General features: G+C 37.5%; 1 protein-coding gene across 3 annotated transcripts in view; it reads left to right on the forward strand.

Annotated features, from left to right (window-relative positions):
* The first annotated feature begins 8,493 nt into the window (after positions 1 to 8,493).
* The window catches only part of LOC135076889 (peroxidase), a 140,018-nt gene continuing 130,395 nt past the window's right edge, over positions 8,494 to 18,116 (forward strand). For all 3 annotated transcript variants that reach the window (XM_063971399.1, XM_063971401.1, XM_063971400.1), the window contains exon 1: positions 8,494 to 8,580. The gene's annotated coding sequence lies outside the window, so the exon portion shown is untranslated. The remainder of the gene's footprint in view (positions 8,581 to 18,116) is intronic.

Below are 18,116 nucleotides of genomic sequence, written 5' to 3' on the forward strand. Positions count from 1 at the left end.
AAGTAAGTAATTCTGGGTATTTATGCACTTCCTGAAAATGTTAGGTACCTTAAAATCAAGCTTTTTTGATTTCATTAGTAAGGTACACGATACGACGGCACACTGTGACACTGTAGTTGTGTTTTTGTTGTTTTTGAAGGGACGCGCGCTGGTAGCTTGAGGAGCTTTTCCAGCTTCACCGGGCAGAGTGGCGAGTACAGAAGGTACTCTAGCCGTTTGGCGATCGTCGGTGCGCGTGCCGACGAGGCCGAGTGTGGGCTTCGCGTAGCGAAGCCCAGGCTCGTCCGCGCGTCGGTCGCAGACCGACGTTCGCGATCGGGCCGTATCGAGCGCATAAGGCGCCCGATCAGTGGCGAACCCAACTAGAGGGTTGCCCACCGCGGTGTTGGACCCAAGTCCAGCCTACGGCGGGCTCACTCTAGTGGGCCCGATCGAGGGGACTACGGACGCGGCCTGAGGGCGCCACGGTAGGCTCGGACCTCGGCTCAGGCCGTGTCCGGGGGACGGATAGGGGAGAACCGGCCCGGTACATGTCTGTACCGTCCGAAATGGAAAGCAGGGCCTCGTACTCGCCGGCGAGTACGGTGTAACGAGCTACTGTGTTGTGGAGTAGTTGGCGTGCTTAAGGCAGTGATGTCTGTGTTCAGAAATTCGGTAATAGGATCGTCCGGGTCGTCTAGGACATGCCTAGGTCGTCGGTATTGGGCAGCGACATCTTTCTGGGGTGTATACGTGGCGGCGCTAATGATAAGAGGGTTCTTGTGGTTGATCGCTTTATCAAAGTAGCGGCGAGAGGCTTCTTTCATAAAGTGATCAATCGATGGGATCTCGAAATCTCTATGGAGATTCGTGTTACGCACGAACCACGGGGCATCCGCGGCTCGGCGTAAGAATTTGTTTTGGAGGGTCTGGAATTTCTTAAGGTCTGTGCAGGAAGTGTGAGCAAACACCGGACTGGCGTAAGTCAACACTGGACGGATGCAGGTTTTGTAAATTGTCAACTTATTTCTAAGTGACAATTTACTTTTCCTTCCAACTAGGTGGTACAGTCGGTGGATGTAGTGGTTCGCACGGCTCAAGACGCGTCTGAGGTGCGGAGCGAACGATAATCTCTGGTCGAGGGTGACACCTAAGTACTTGGCCTCACTTTTCCAAGGAATAGTTTGGTCAAATAAGGTGAGATGGGTGGGGACATTAGGACGAGTGCGAACCGGAGGACGTTTCGCAGACAAAGCCCTAGAAAAGTACACTGCTGCACTTTTTTCGGGATTTACCTCGATACGCCACTTCCTGAACCATTCGCCTAATTGCGTGACTGCGCGTTGGAGCGCCAAGATGACGTAATTCCGATTACGTCCGGACTTGTAGAGTGCGGTGTCGTCCGCAAAGAGGGCTAAATCCGTATTCGGATATTTGGGGATGTCATTGACGTACAATGAAAAGAGGATGGGCGAGAGCACGGAGCCCTGGGGGACTCCGGCTCTTATGGGGCGGGGGGAGGAGAGGGAGCCATCTACTCGGTAACGAAAGGTGCGATTCGATAAAAAGTCACGTAAGATGTGCACGAGACTGTCCGGCACACCGAGTTCGTAAAGCTTGTAAATCAAGCCATTGTGCCAGACTTTATCGAATGCCTTCGCTACGTCGAAGAATAGCACTCCTGTCCCTACGGGTGGCTTAGCAGTGAGGCCGCTAAGTATGTGCTCCGTTAAGCGGTGCACCTGTTGTACGCAGGAATGTGAGGCGCGGAAGCCAAACTGTTCGTTTATTAAGAGATTATTAGAAAAAACATAATCTCTTAATCGAGAGACAATTATACGTTCGTATAACTTACCCATGGTCTTTAAGAGACTGATGGGTCTGTAGCTTGAGGGGTCAGCCAGTTTCTTACCGGGCTTAGGGATGCCAATGACTTCTGCCTCTTTCCACGCGTCGGGAAAGATGCAGTGAGACATGGCCGCGTTGAAAATAGCAACCAAGAGGTATACTAGGGGGGCGGGCAGGGCGCGTAAGACTCTATTAGAGATACGGTCCGGGCCGGGGGCTTTGTTGGGACGGAAACCTTTGATTATCGTTCGCACCTCGTCGACGTTGGTCGGGTCTAGGGTTGTGGTCGGAGGGAGGGCGGCTCTACGTTCGACTTCGCTGTCCACCATGCGGAGGTGGGCAGAGTCTACTGGGAGGGTACTGGGGGAGCACTGTGCTTCTAGACTGTCGGCTAGACATTCGGCTTTGGCGTCGTCGTCAAACGCAAGCGTTTGATCGGGACGTAAAAGCGGTGGCGTGGACGCTACGGTGTCAGACTTAAAGGCTCTCGTCAACTTCCAATAGGCTTGGTGAGATGGCGAGATTTCTTTAAGTAGATCATCCCACTGATTGTTACGGAGTTCCGCGATACGAGCCTTGACAGCGCGCTGTAAGGAACGTAGGCGGACTCTGTTTTCCTCGGTTGGATAAGCGTCATAGTCGCGAGTGGCTGCGTTCTTTGCCCTCAATAGTTCTCGCGCGTCGTCCGGCAACCTGAGACGGTGGTTAGCCATCGCAGGCACTTGCCTAGACGAGTCGCCGATGGCGACCGAGATGTGACTAGTGAGCGCATCGATCGCGTGAATAGTTTCGTGAGGCGAAACTATATCGTCGGGGATTGAGGACAGTTGTGGGCTCTGACAGTTCCCAAGTTTTACCTTGAGTTTGTCCCAGTCCACAATTGTCTTCATAGTGGGTGTAGACTCAGGAGAGCCTAGTTAGCCTACTGTAGGTAAAGTGGTGCTACTTTTATACATATACACAAATTGGATTATTACCAATGTCACTGTGGAATATCTTTGGGTGCATAGTGCAAGTGCTAGCAAGTAGTGAGACTAAATAAGGCTGAGTTGCACCACCTAACTTTGACAGTAACTTTAACGATAACCGGTGTTTTTTGTATGGAGTTTGACAGATTTTTGACGTTTGTCAAAACTCAAAAATTAGGTTTATTGTAAGATCTTCAATATTTCCTTGTGATAGCTATTACTTCTACTGTATCTTCCTCTTGTAGTGATTCATTACAAGTTAACTAGTTCTTAACATTAATTTTCACTATTACCTTCCTGCTTCCAATGTGAATCATGATCACCATTGTTTATTTCGCCTATTAATGATGATGTTATGAATGATCAGGGTCAACTCAATGACCTTTCATGAAAGTAAACAAATCATTCATTATTATACAGGATTTGTGTTACTGATTAAAACCTTTACGAGGACCATTTATTTATAACTGACCTTAGTTTTATTTCAAGATACATAGACTGTAATTACAAATAAGGAACAAGATACTGATTTTTAGGGTTCCGTAGCCCAATGGCAAAAAACGGAACCCTTAAAATTGTCATGTCTGTCTGTCTGTCCGTATGTCACAGCCACTTTTTTCCGAAACTATTAAGAGAATGATAAAACAAAAAAAATAATAATATGTTGTACATTACCATACAATCTTCAACTGAAAATTGGTTTGAACAAGATCTAGTAAGTAGTTTTTTTTTTAATTTTAAACTTACTACTCCTTTTCTCATGAACACGTAAATTCATATCAAATACTCAGATCTATAGTCCCTTTAAGCTGTAACCAAACCGAAGTTATATGTATACCTACGGAACCCTCGGTGCGCGAGTCCGACTCGCACTTGTTTTTCAATGAAATACGCACTATTTTTACTGCCTGTCAAATATAGCCCAAAGAAAGTTCTACCATATTATTGCGCTTACTGAGTAGCTGGCACTACTGCAGCACTGTTGAGTGACAGGTATTGCATTATCTACTCGTAAACACCAATGCCTACCTCTGTTTATATTATAATAACATGTAGTCGTGCGCAATTCAATTCAAGTTACCATGGTTTCGACAGCTAGTTTTCTGCAGTGAGTTAATTTAGGCTCGTATTTGAAACGTCACTACAGGTACACTTAGAAATTAAATGCGAAAATGAAAAATGGTTCTATAGCTCAGATCATAGTTCTATAGGTTAACAAATTTTTGCAAATCTTTCTGAGTGGCCGGGAAATTCTGGACCTTCATTCAAAAAAGACTCATCAGGTCCAGAATAAGACAGATAAGAAAATATATATTAGTGGGTGATGATTAAAATTAACCAATAACAGGCCTGAATTACATAATACTAGTTACTTAGTTGAAATTGACTTTTGATCCTAATCTTGATGTTATCTTACTGAAACTTTATTTACTATACACAGTGATATGATACTGATATCATGCATCAGAGCAAAATCTTGGATTCACCAACCATTGACAATCACAAACAATCAAACAAATTTTATTTCATGTTAATAGCACTCGCGTAATTGCTTTTACGCTAACAGTGGTCAAAACGCCCTTAGTTAATGATCGGCTATGGATATAACCATAAAAACTTTTGTTCTGGCGAACAATCGCTGCCCTTGAGCATATATCCACGAATTTCGCCTTGAGTATAGCAAATTGCGTAAGTGAACAAAATGGAACGAAGCGTGTGCTCGGATTAAGTTATTAGCTCGGGAATTAAGATTTATGGTGATGAATTGTTGTTTAGTTAAAATTCTTACATAAATGCATGCCTAGACTTCAAGGAAGGTTGAGATTGGGTTTTGGGTAAACTTTCAGTCATTGAACAATTAAATGGCATTGAATCGAGTATTATAAGGTAGACCGTAACCAATTTTTTATTGAATAAAACAATAATTTCTATTTCAACAACTAAAGCTGAGTTGCACTGTCTTATTTTAACTTTAACAAACGCCAAAAATCTGTCAAACTCCATACAAAAAACACCGGTCATTATGATAGTTACGGTTAAAGTAAGTTGGTGCAACTCAGCCTAAACAGTGTTCAGTGATGCCAACTGATGGAGATGTTTTATCCAGTAGCTCGTAGCTCGTAGCGTCCGTTGACTGATACACTGCCATATAGTCTAAGTTTTTGCTTCAGTAATAATTCAGTAAGTAGGGACGGATGAATGTTGGCAATTCTGACTTCCACTCGCCACAATTGTCCTATGAAACTGGGATGTTACTGCGTGACCTGTCATAAATACGAATCAGGGAAGAGCTTCCGGGAAAAGCTGGAATGTCTCGGGACTTGCAATGACGCTATACTACAATAAGGCTGGGTTCCACCATCGTACGTTACTGTAACAAACGTCAAAAATCTGTCAAACTCCATACAAAAAACACCGGTTATCGTTATAGTTGTGGTTGAAGTTAGATAATGCAACTCAGCCTAAGACTAGGCGCAGACCGATTTTTAGTTGGCCGATAGTTGGGCCCGATTTTAATTTGTATGAAGAATCGGCCAAATCAAATCGGTGTACTTAATGTGCGCACTTACTGATCAACTGCCCGATTAAACTATCGGCCGACGAAAAATCGATGGTCTGCGACTAGGCTTAGTGGAGAAAAACGATTATTCAAAGTAAAAGTTATGGTTCGATCAATTCGAATTATAAATACAAAGACAGGTGACACCTTCCAGGTTTCAAAATAAAATGCAATCAAATCACAGGTTTCAACCCATTTCATTAAGGTGAATTTATGGCGGAACATGTAGATAGTTTCCATTATGACCAAAGCGGCTGTGTTGTTTCTTTTTGGAATTCAAATAAAATTAATGCTTTAGGAATGAATGGTGCCCCAGTGATTATTTGGAATTTCCATTCGCCACAGAAAAGTTAGGTAAAAGGTAATCTACGGAAAAAGAATCTTTAATTTATACTTAACTAGCTGACCCGGCGAACTTTGTTCCGCCTTAATGGCAATAAATAAGCAGACTTTTTTTTTTAAATTTCGAACGGGATAAAAAGTATCCTATGTCCTTCTCCTGGCTCTAAACTACCTCCCTGACAATTTTCAGCTAAATCGGTTCAGCCGTTCTTGAGTTATAAGTGGTGTAACTAACACGACTTTCTTTTATATATGTTACTAGCTGACCCGGCGAACTTTGTTCCGCCTTTTAATGGCAATAAATAAGCAGACTTTTTTTTTAAATTTCGAACGGGATAAAAAGTATCCTATGTCCTTTTCCTGGCTCTAAACTACCTCCCTGACAATTTTCAGCTAAGTCGGTTCAGCCGTTCTTGAGTTATAAGTGGAGTAACTAACACGACTTTCTTTTATATATATAGATTACGGTCAAAGTGATAGTGATAAATGTGAAAATTATGAATAATCGCCGGTTATTATGAATAATTACCGCATGATTTGGTAAATGTGATTAATATGAGGTCATTTATGTGTGTATAAAACTAAATAGGCGGCTTAGGGGTGGCCCAAGGGCCACCCCCGCCGCACCTTAACCTATTTTTCACTTTAAATCAAAACATTATGTTATAGGCATCATGGAAAAGTAATATAATGCAAGAAACATTCCAAACTCATTAATGCCAAATTATATTAATATATTTATGATATCAAAACGTTCAAAAGTTTGGCTGTACACGAGCACGTACACAAGATGTTGTTCTCTTTTATGAAATTTGTTAGTACTAAGGTTGAATTATTAAATAATCACTGCTAAATGTGATTAATTTATCACTTTTACCGCGACTGTCGGTAATTATTCATAATAACCGGTTATTATTAATAATTTTCAATTTATCACATTAACCGTAACATATATATAGATAACACGTTTTAATGTAGTGTCAAAATGAATGCAGAATATAAAAACCCACCGTGAAATAGGTACCTAAAACTATAACTTTGTTTTAATTTGTCCCCTAGGGAGTCTAGATGACAAACGTCATTAAACTTTGTACTAGTTACTTATTGACACGATGCATTTTAATTCCATTTATTTTCAGTAATATTTTATTAATTATGAAAAACAAATACCTACATTTAAACAAATAGCATTTGTTATGGACAGCTGCTCTCGTTAGAATACATTAAGTATGTTAGGGATGAACCAATCTAATTTTCGCTTTTTTAAGATCTTATATTTTTTAAATTGAACATGGGAACCTTTGAAAATTACGGATTGTTCAGTCATTTCATTTCACTCCGTTTTTTAATATAGTAGCATGTATAAAATTGGTGATGAAAATAGCGAATAGATAAATAAAAACTTTTCGTAAGTTTTCGTTTCGTTTGTCTGGTCCAGTTCAATAAAGCCATAACTGGCGAGCTTAATCCTTAATCAAAACGGTAATAAAGCATTATGTTTGTCTTATGTTTCGAGATCATCTTGACCTACACCAAATAACTGGTCCAACCTGTCTCTGAAGGACAAAATAGGACACAAATACCTATTTTTAGCTTCGATTTAAGAGTCCTGAGGGTCCGTTATTATAGGACTTAATATAGCCTAAACCTCAATGAAGCCTACGTCTATTCGTTGTTGACATTAGGACAAATCCCAATTTAGAGTTTGTCCTAATGTCAACAACGGCAAACCAAAGCAGCGCTTTGGGAGCTGCAAGCAACAGGCAGGTCAGAAATAAACTACTTAATGCGCCTATAATGGAAGATTTTTGTTTGTTGTCCTCCTATTTGCTACATTTAAATTAAATTATTTATTCATTACTCGCCAAAAATGCATCACACAGGCTGGCATCTATCGATGATGACAGATGCCTGTGTGTTTAATGATTTATTTATTCAAAACTTTATCTAACATAATAAAAGGCGAACTTAATGACATGAGGCATTCTTTTCCAGTAAATTTTTGTGATGTGTCTTTCCGGTTTTTGTAAAGTGCAAAGTTGATACTTTACGTTTAATTACAGGAGATTATCTAAGTAGGCTTTCTTACAATTTATTTGATGAATGAGCGGCCAGTCTAATGATAGTCTGATGAACATGAGCATTTAGATGAGCACGAGCATTTATTACGTTCTTGAGTCATTCGGTTGAATTGATAGTTAGAGATTACCTAAACTAGTAAATTATGTGCATATTTAAGGTTGTTTATTTGCTATCACGATAGCTTGAGCTTCAGTTTGAGATAAGATGTTGGACTAATTGCTTCGATGTGATTTCAGTACAGATGTGATAATGTATTAATGACTAGGTAATAAGATGGACTGCTATTATCTGTCGATTTAATCCAGTGCAGTCTTATCCGATTTATCTACAGTTAAAAAGTATAGGTACATAACATAGTTCTCACTATTCCCGAAACTATCAAGTTTTACGTCATTAAAATGTAAATAAACACGAATGTATTAATCTCGCTAAAAACACTGCACACAATTAATCAGAAAAAAAAGAAGAAAATGGTATAAGTAAAAAGCGATACCTATTTTCTATTACGAACTTAGTATTTCCTAACTTGTTGTATGTTGTTAAGTAATAAACATTTATAATAATTAAATAAAACAAAATAATTAATAAATACATTTTCAGAAAAATGATTAATTTATTATTTTAATTATTATCTTATGTCCTAGGAACCCTACCTGATCATCCCCGCCGTTCAGTATAAAGTGGCGCCCGCTCCCTTCACAAGGCTTAGTCCGTGTAGTGGTGCGCGCGCGCACTTGATCGAGCGTCAGTTGCGGTTAATTTGGTGTTTGTGATTGTGATCGACCGGCGCCTGATCTGACGGTAAGTTTGTTTTGTGATTGACAAATGAAAAATACAAAGAAATAAGTGTAAATACATATAAATCTATTTGGACATAATTAAATATTTTGACAATTTGAGGATTCAAAATATAGGTAGTTTTTAGTAGGAAAGTAGAAGTATACGGGTTGAATAGTTATTCGAATAGGTGATAATTAAACCATTTATCACAAATAGAAAGGCTTTGTACGGGAATATGCATGTGTGTTTGTAAGATTAAATCTAGCTTATTTACGCTACGAGCTTCCAAAAATAAAAAGCTTAAAATCATTGTAACTTTGTAAGTTCACAATTTTCATTAATTAGTTTATGATTTCTTCTCTCGAATGTTTTGGTATTTGTAATAAGAGGAAGTTTTGTTTATATGCACAGATCTAAGTTTATAATGTGAAACCTGGGTTTTTTTTTAATTTCTATTAGCAATCAAGTTCTTGAGATGTAGGTAGACCCTTCTTCTAGAAGCAGTTCGATACAAATATCAGGTATCATGGAATGACTGGCTGGAAAATGATTTTCATGCGTGTCTTACATAAACGAAGTTGCAGTTTACAGTAATTAGTAAATTACATAGCATATTGTCGACAGCCACTTGATATAACCGCAGGAATATTCCGATGGTTTTAATGTGTTTGAAGAGCTGTTGTAGGTATGTATTTATGTATACTCAATGTATTTTGACTAAATTGAAATTTATGGGTGCAATGCTCTTGTATGAAGAAAATATTTAAAGATTTTTTTAAATTTAAGACCAAATGTTGTAAGTTTGTAACTACAACTTTATTAGTATTTGTTATTCAAAAAACGACACCTATAATGTTAAACAATAGTAGATGAGTGTACGTTAGTACATTATTATATAAGTTTAGGAGAAATTATTGTTAATACTAACCAATTAATACTGACCAATCGACTAATTAACACATAGTAAAGTGCCAGGCATTATGCACTTTTCGAACTATCGGAAGTAATTAATATGAATTAAGTACGAATTGTTATAAATGATACTATAATATTCATATTTACTTAACGGAAATGGTAGACAGCGAGCCAAATAAATTTCAATTAAGTATTTGTATGACATTAATTTAATTGAGTAGCTGTAAAGTATTATCAAATTAATAGCAATTACCTAATATAAATTAGTTCCTAATTATTAAAAATGTAATTTTCTTTTACATAATAATATTATATGTTAATTGGAGTGTTAGATGAAATAAATGATTTTTGTATCTTGTACAAGTGTCTAATCTAACAAAATAAGCTTTCGTAAGTGACATTAAATGTATGAAATTGTTTACTTAATTACATATGACAATATTTTCTGAAGGAACAAATATTACAGTAGCTCATTATAAAAAACAATACTCATCACCTATATCTATCTGGTTAATAGATAAGATAATAATAATAAGCAGGCACACATAACACAGGTATGTTAGGTATAAAAATCGAATTAAAATACTTTTATTTAAGGTTGTAGAATATAAGGATAATTTTTATTCCTCATTTCTATTTTTTGTTTTCCATATACCTACCTATTATACGCTTTGAGGATGCTACTCAAAAATGTTTCCTTAATTTTTATAAAAAATTAATGACTTTGGAAACATTATCCTAAAGTGCATCGCGCGAAATAACATTTATGCAATTTGATTTCGATAATTTGATTGAAGAATTTAGTACAATTAAGTTTCATAATTGAAATTAGCCTTATTCTTGTATTGCAATTATGTTGAACTAGCGGCCGCCCGCGACTTCGTACGCGTGGATCCCGTTTTCCCCCCTTCATCTATCTTACGCGGTTTAGATTTTTTCATACAAATGTTTTTTCCCGCTTACTCCCGTTCCCGTGGGAATTTTGCAATATCCTGTTGTAACTAAGCTTTGAGTTTACTAAGGTACCTGCATGCCAAATTTCAAGCGTCTAACTAAAGCGGTTTAGATTTTTCATACAAATGTTTTTTCCCGCTAACTCCCGTTCCCGTGGGAATTTTGCAATATCCTGTTGTAACTAAGCTTTAGGTTTACTAAAGTACCTGCATGCCAAATTTCAAGCGTCTAACTTAAGCAGTTTAGATTTTTCATACAAAAGGATTTTCCCGCTAATTCCCGTGCCCGTGGGAATTCCTAAGTATCCTATAACCTGCCCAGGAGTACGAAGAATAATTGTACCAAGTTTCGTTAAAATCCGTCAAGTAGTTTTTGTTTCTATAAGGAACATACAGACAGACAGACAGACAGACAGACAGACAGACAAAAATGTTACTGATTGCATTTTTGGCATCAGTATCGATCACTAATCACCCCCTGATAGTTATTTTGAAAATATATTTCATGTACAGAATTGACCTCTCTACAGATTTATTATAAGTATAGATAGATGATAATATATTACATAAAGTGATTGTTAATTACTTTCACGATTTTCAGCACGTAGGTACTTATAGGTAAGCGAAAATAAGTACTTACTATTTAATGTGAAAATCACGATTTTTGTGAGTTTTACGAAAACTGTTGCTATCGGTAGATTAAACAAATTGGCTTATAAATACTTACAATAATTGGTGCTTTAGACTAAGTGATAAATAATTAGAAGAAACATTTGTCTGACTTACTTACTTCACATTAGAATCCACAAAATTGGTTAGTAATTGAGAAACGAATCCATAAAAGTGTCAATTAAATGTCTAATTGTAATTTTAAATAAAATACTGTAGTTTGTGCTGTGGTGCAGGCAAAATCCATTTTTAAGTAGATTCAGTGAACAGACTCTCAGAATAAACACGACCGTCAAAAATTTTACCGATTATTCGGTATTCGGCGTATGGCTAAATATAGATAGTTAGGTTGTCTTGATACTTGGAAGTGTTTGTTTTTAACAATGTTACAAACTTTATTAATAATGTTTACTCTATTTTCCAGTCGAAGTTAGCTCGATTTTCGTATTTCCCTCAGTACCTAATTGGTTAATTTTATCTTCAGCTATTTATTTGGAAATGTTTTTCAGTAGGTACCTAATTAATTTTATCTTCAGCTATTTACAGTACACTTTTGGAAAGGTTAGGTTAGGTTAGGTTTTTCCTAGAGTTTTCTTTAAGCACTAAGGCCCGATTCGACCAAAATTTTATCAGATAATAACTCCTAGTAAGTATAACTGGCACATTGACAGTTTCAGTATGGAAAATATGTCAAAAGTGACGTTTTATTCTTAGATTAATATTTACTCTTGTTTGGTCGAATCTACCCTAAATAGTATAATATTGCACTTTCGGCTCTTCTCCGCTCCGCTTTGGTGGAAATAACCTGTCTACTAGCTTCGCCGCCATCTCCTCTCGTCTCCGCTCCGCTCCGTCTTGGTGTAAACCGGGCCTCATACTCCCGCGCGGACAAACCATAGTGAACATAGCTATTGATTGTCAATTGTTACATTGTTCTGGCCAGTTGACCTGATGTACTTAGATGTATGTACAGTTCAAAACAAAGCCTAGTATAGTTCTGCAATTCGTTTGGGACAATTAAATGTAATTAAGCCTGTTCGCCTCAGACAATGTCAATCGAGTTTCCTTTGCGAGTAGCATTTGGTACAATGACTTATTATTTTTCCCGTCGCACGTTTTTCCTCGACATGGTTACGGCCCGCGGCAGTTGTGAAACCGAATGCTGAGTGTTGAATGCTCTTTGACCGTGTTGTTCTAAAAGTTCATCGATAGGTTGCTGTAGCTAGTAAATTCGACGTATTCCACTTAGAGCACCCGCACAAATAACCCTTTAGCTTATTCCATTTAGAGCACGTATTAATATTTTGGGCAGGTGCTATTCGTGGAATTTATTTGCCTGCCCAAAATATAGATAGGTGCTCTAAGTGGAATAGGCCAGGTGCTACTCTTGCAGGTGTTATTTGGGCGGGTGCTCTAAGTCTAAAAATACGTCGTAAACTCAAAGAAACAGCTGATGATGTCAAACTCTTAGCGCATTTCGCCAGCTGTTATGAGTGGGTTTTTTATTGCTTTGTGGTCGAATCACTTAAATTCCTTTTTAGGAATCTATGTCACATTAGTGCCAAAAAAAGTTTGTTAATCCTATGCATAGAGTTTATTGGCCTCAATTTTAGGATAATAAAAGAAAAAGTCGAGATGAATAAGTCTGATTGATAGGTCTTAGGTAATATATATGATCAAACGAACTTCACAAGTGAAATTCGATCAATATTATATGATTCGCTTCATCCGAAGATATGATATAATTACAACGTAGTCCCCCTGTTTACCAGGCAACATTCACACAGATTTTAGAGATTCAAATAAAAAAGTATTTAACTGACTACCCGCTTACTTCCGGTTTACTCAGTCTGCCGTCGCCATGTCGGCGCGCTGTTCATTTTTCAGAGTGTATGTTATTTCAAAACTTTCCTTATTAGGGTGATGATAAAACTTTAGGGAGGGTGGGTGATCATATCTTCGGATGAAGCGAATCATATAATATTGATCGAATTTCACTTGTGAAGTTCGTTTGATCATATATTATATTTCTTCGCTTCATCCTTCAGATATGATATAATTACAACGTAGATGTTAAGAGAAGAAAGTTTTGGAAAGAAACACATTTTATGATCTTAATGTGATTTTTATTCACATAACATAGAAAAACATAATGTAATCATGTGAACTAAAACAATTTTCAATCTTAGGTGAAAATATTCTATGATTAATGAAAAACAATTTCTCAAATCATAATTAAATAACCTTAGTTATAATTATAATAAACTTATGATTATTTATTACTTAGAATAGGGTACTAATCAGTCTTTTATTGATGTTCTGACGATAAACAAACTGATCGGGCGAACTCTCCCTCATTAACAATGGTTCGGTTGTAAAAATGAGCAAAGGAATTGGATGAACTAGTCCAACCTGCGGTTTTACGTATAGTTTCTATACTGACGCCAGTTAATCGTGCGGCTGAGGTGGACGCATGGCGCGTGCTGTGTGCGCCGAACACGCTGGTATCGACGCCGCTTTCCGACAAGACCTGTTTTACCCATCTGCTGATGGTCTGTGTAGTAGCTGGTTTGTGTGGTCTTTTGTAGGTTAACAAAAGATTATTAGCATCCTCAGATCTTATGTTTCTAGTCATAGAAATATAGTCTGAGAGTGCGGTAGCTGGACAGATATTAGTATTTTCATTAAAATACGGCAAAAATAATACTGGTTGGTCCCTTCCGGGTGCAGATGTTTTTATAATATCTGTTATGTTAATTTTAATTCCACTTTCCGAAAATAAAATATTGTTTAGCTTAATAAGCGAAAGTGTCTGCATTCTATGAGCGGTACAGATAGCAAGTAGAATAGCGAGTTTTTTAGTGATCTTCTCTAATGATAATGCATTGTTAGGGGACCATGCTGAGATGTAATTTAAGACCAACTGAGGATTCCATGTATTGGTATACTTGGGCCTAGTAGGTTTTAGTTTGTATGCTCCCTTGAGAAGACGCTTCACACAGGCATCTGAACCGATATTATTTCCTAATAAAGCTGATAAGGCAGAGCGGTGCGAGTTTAAACTACCGTAACCACAACCATTATTAAATTGTGTTGTTAAAAAAGAGAGGATTGTCTTTTTTGATGGTTTGAATATATCTTTGTTGTTAACTATGCAAAAGTGCCACCAAAGTTTTAATGAGGTGCCGTACTGTTTTATGGTACTGTCGGAAAACGATGCCAACATCAGTGTTGCCGACTCTGTACAGGCGCCTCGGCGGATGAACGACTGCCGCAGAGCCTCGCGACACCCAGGGTAAGTTTCTTGTGTAACGGATGATAATCTCTGAAATGAGATTGTAAAAGGTATTTATTTGGGTTTAAATAAAGCACGTCTGAAACTATTAACTTTTGCAGCAAAGGGAACCAAGGCTGTGATGGCCAGTGAGGATAAACTAAAATACCGTTTGCTCTGTCATCGATTATTTTTCTAAGGCATTTTAAAATAACAGAAAAAGGTGGAAATGCGTAGAAAAAATCGGCCTGCCAGTTTAAAGTAAAAGCGTCTACTGATTCTGCATCTGGATCTGGTTTCCATGACACAAATCGATTACATTTTGCATTGTCTCGCGATGCGAACAAATCTATTGCTGGTTGACCAAAATTTTGCGTTATATTTTGGAATGCCTGATCAGAAAGAGTCCATTCGGTGTCTGGATTAACAGTTCTAGATGCAGTATCGGCGCAATTTTCTTTTGTATTTACATAAGATGAAAATACCCAAATCCCACGCGCTTCACACCATTGCCATAGTGATCTTGTCAACGCACTAAGATGGGGGTATTGTATACCCCCCATTCGGTTGATAAGAAAAATGCTTTAGTGACGTCACCAGGACGTTTTTACCGACAAAAAACGTAATTATTTTAAGTTGTGCAGTGTAGTGACGAGAATTAGACCCAACACAAGGTTGGTTGTAACAACTATTTTGTGTAAGTGCTCGTACATTTTTATTATAAGCGTTGTGACACGACGCGTAACTTTGACCCATTTTTAGCTCCAAGTTAACGCGCGATGTTAACCAGTAGCCATTTTTTTTGCTCCGAGGTAATGCGAGATGTTACCCAGTAGCCATTCTTTTGCTCCGAGGTAATGCGAGATGTTACCCAGTAGCCATTTTTTTCTCCGAGGTAATGCGAGATGTTACCCAGTAGCCATTTTCTGCTCTAGCGAGTTAATACGAGATATTAACCAGCAACCACTTTATATTCGGTCATTTTTGCGGGTCATTTTTTAACCAGTAGCGTTAATACGAGATATTAACCAGCAGCCACTTTATGTTCGGTTATTTTTTAACCAGTAGCCGTTTTTTGCTCTAGCGAGTAAAAACGAGATATTAACTACCGAGATAGCCAGGTATTGTAATATTATTCACTTTTACGAGTTAAGTATCTTCTTTTCGGCCATTTTTAAAAGCCGTAAAAACAGAACATAATGAGCTCATACAGAAAAATGTTGCATTTGTACGAAACTACCCACATTAAGAGCTTGCCTTCTTGGCCTTACACCTTATGAACCATCAACCGTCTTGGAGCATGATGACCCGGCGCCGCGGACGCACTCGCCCCAGTCGAGCCTCCGCCTGCTTTTATAACGACCGATGACCCTGTGGCCATACACATTGTTCAATGCTACAAAGGGTAACTGAATAATTTTGTTGTTTCGTATTTTTATACATTACACCAATCGATATTGGTCTAAATACAAATTCTAGTAAGAAAGAAATAAGTATCAGATCAAAATTCAAAGTGCATTTATGTAGATTCATTACTTGCTATTATAAGGTCAGAATAAAAGATTCTAAATAAACCTTAGGCCGGTTTGTTGACCGAACCGAGTCGAAGTGGAAATAAATGCCTACTTTATATATGAAGTATGACAATATGTCGTTTTTTCTATGCAACGACTCATATTAACTGACATTGTGATTGTGAGTACTTATCAGTCTCACATTTTTTTGTTGGAAACTTACAAAGATCTTTCTACATTTCCGGTCGGTCGACCAATTACATCGACGGTCGACAACTATAACTCATTATAATCCTCTAAAACGGGAAAAGAGGTATTTATTTGATATGACAACTAATCCAGGCTGCTGCACTGAATATATAATTTAAGCTTTAGCCGTTCGCATAACTGTGTGAATCGAGGCTTTATACAGAGGCCGTACCGACAAGCTACGCCCTGCTGTATGGTATGATGGGCTAAGACCTATCACCCGCCCGCGGCGCAACCACGCCGCCTTCCACAAGCGCAGGCGCCGTTATTTACGCCGCAGCGCCGCGCCGCCGCCGCCGCATGCCCAGCGCTGCCAGCGCAACGCGGGAAGCGCCATTAAAGACCGACCAGAACACCAAGGTAACCCGCGTCCCTAGACGACGCGCCATCTATGTACAGGTATGTGCTGGCCGCTTAAAATATTGTTATTTTAAATGCAATGTACCTAATATTCCGGTTACAGAATTTATTGTACCGAGATACCTATTCGATTCCCGATTCGAACCCAGATGATTTTTTTCATAATCATCATAACCATGCGAGTAAACATAATTAATTATACATAACAAATAATTATACACGTCGGCGCAGAGACGTTGATATTAAGAATATTCTTAATCGCATCCGTCGACACGAGTACATTCTGAGATTACCCACTTGATAAAAAAAAAAAAATGTTCCTAGATGGTGGACTTAGATAGTGTTTATATAAGATGCTAAACAAAGTTTATGTGGTTTAAGCACTTCAAAAGGGATGATATTTTAACCGCAATTAAACTTTAACAAAAGATTCATTTGGTTTAAAGAAACTTATTAATATATGTTTATTACATAAACACGATAGCCACTGAAAAGCAAATAGAATTATGGTCTTATTTTAACGGATGTTTGTTTTGTATCTGAACAAACAGGCAACATTTTTGTTTGTCTCTTTGCGGCCTTTCTTTAGCCCTGATATTTTTACAAAGTTTATTTTTTTTATTCATGACGTCTCACCAGCTTGTATCTATGAATAATAGATAAAATCTAAGAGCTTCCTTAAACTGTATCGGTATCGGTATATAAGATGACGTCATTTTTTTCTTGTATTGGAAAAACATTATTATGTAGGTTTGTACCTACTAATCAATGTAATATGATTAATGCTAATAATACTATTGATAGTCTTACAAAGTAAGGCTTCATCATCATTATTATTATTTATTTACTATAAAAAAAAGGTCAGTTTTAACTCCATGTACTGTTTTACAATTGGTTCGTATAAATTATTTATGTATAACGTTAGAATTCTCATAAGAAGAGATGCGACTTCATGAAATACATTGAATCATTTCTTATCTTGCTAAATCTTTTAGACAAGCAAAGTATCTTATTATGCGTTAAAGCGATAATAACTATGCCTTTATAAATATAACACAATAATAATTACATTGTAATCAATGTAATAGAAAATTATTGACGCATCAAAAAAGAAATCGGGCCGCTTGTAATAACAACCGGACTAGTGGACTTTGGTCAGTCAAAGAACGAATCAACCACATAAAATAAACTATGTATTATGTAGGTACCTACCAGTACTACCACTACTTGTAACCTTTAGTTTAGATTAAGGACATTTTTTAATAATACCAAAAAATAATGCGATATTATTTTACGAATCGATAACGCTGCCACAAACTCATAATAATGAATGAGTCTTTCTTCCCTTTCTATGAAGTATAAATTGAGAATTAGTATTTTGTTATTTTTTCTTAGCATGATTATAAAAATTCAATCATCACAGTCATAATACTGAAGCTGACTGAATCAAGGTGTCTGAATAAAGACACGGAGTAGGAGCTTGGTTTAATATTGTCTCAGAAAATGTTAGACGCTTTGGTTTCAGTACATGACATAAACCTATTTTTTGTTTCTTGAACTTTGTTTGATATTTAGTCATAATTCATATTTTATCGTCTGGCGTAGAGATTTCTACACGATTAA

Source organism: Ostrinia nubilalis, chromosome 12 (genome assembly GCF_963855985.1).
Source record: "Ostrinia nubilalis chromosome 12, ilOstNubi1.1, whole genome shotgun sequence".
Classification (NCBI taxonomy): Eukaryota; Metazoa; Arthropoda; class Insecta; order Lepidoptera; family Crambidae; genus Ostrinia; species Ostrinia nubilalis.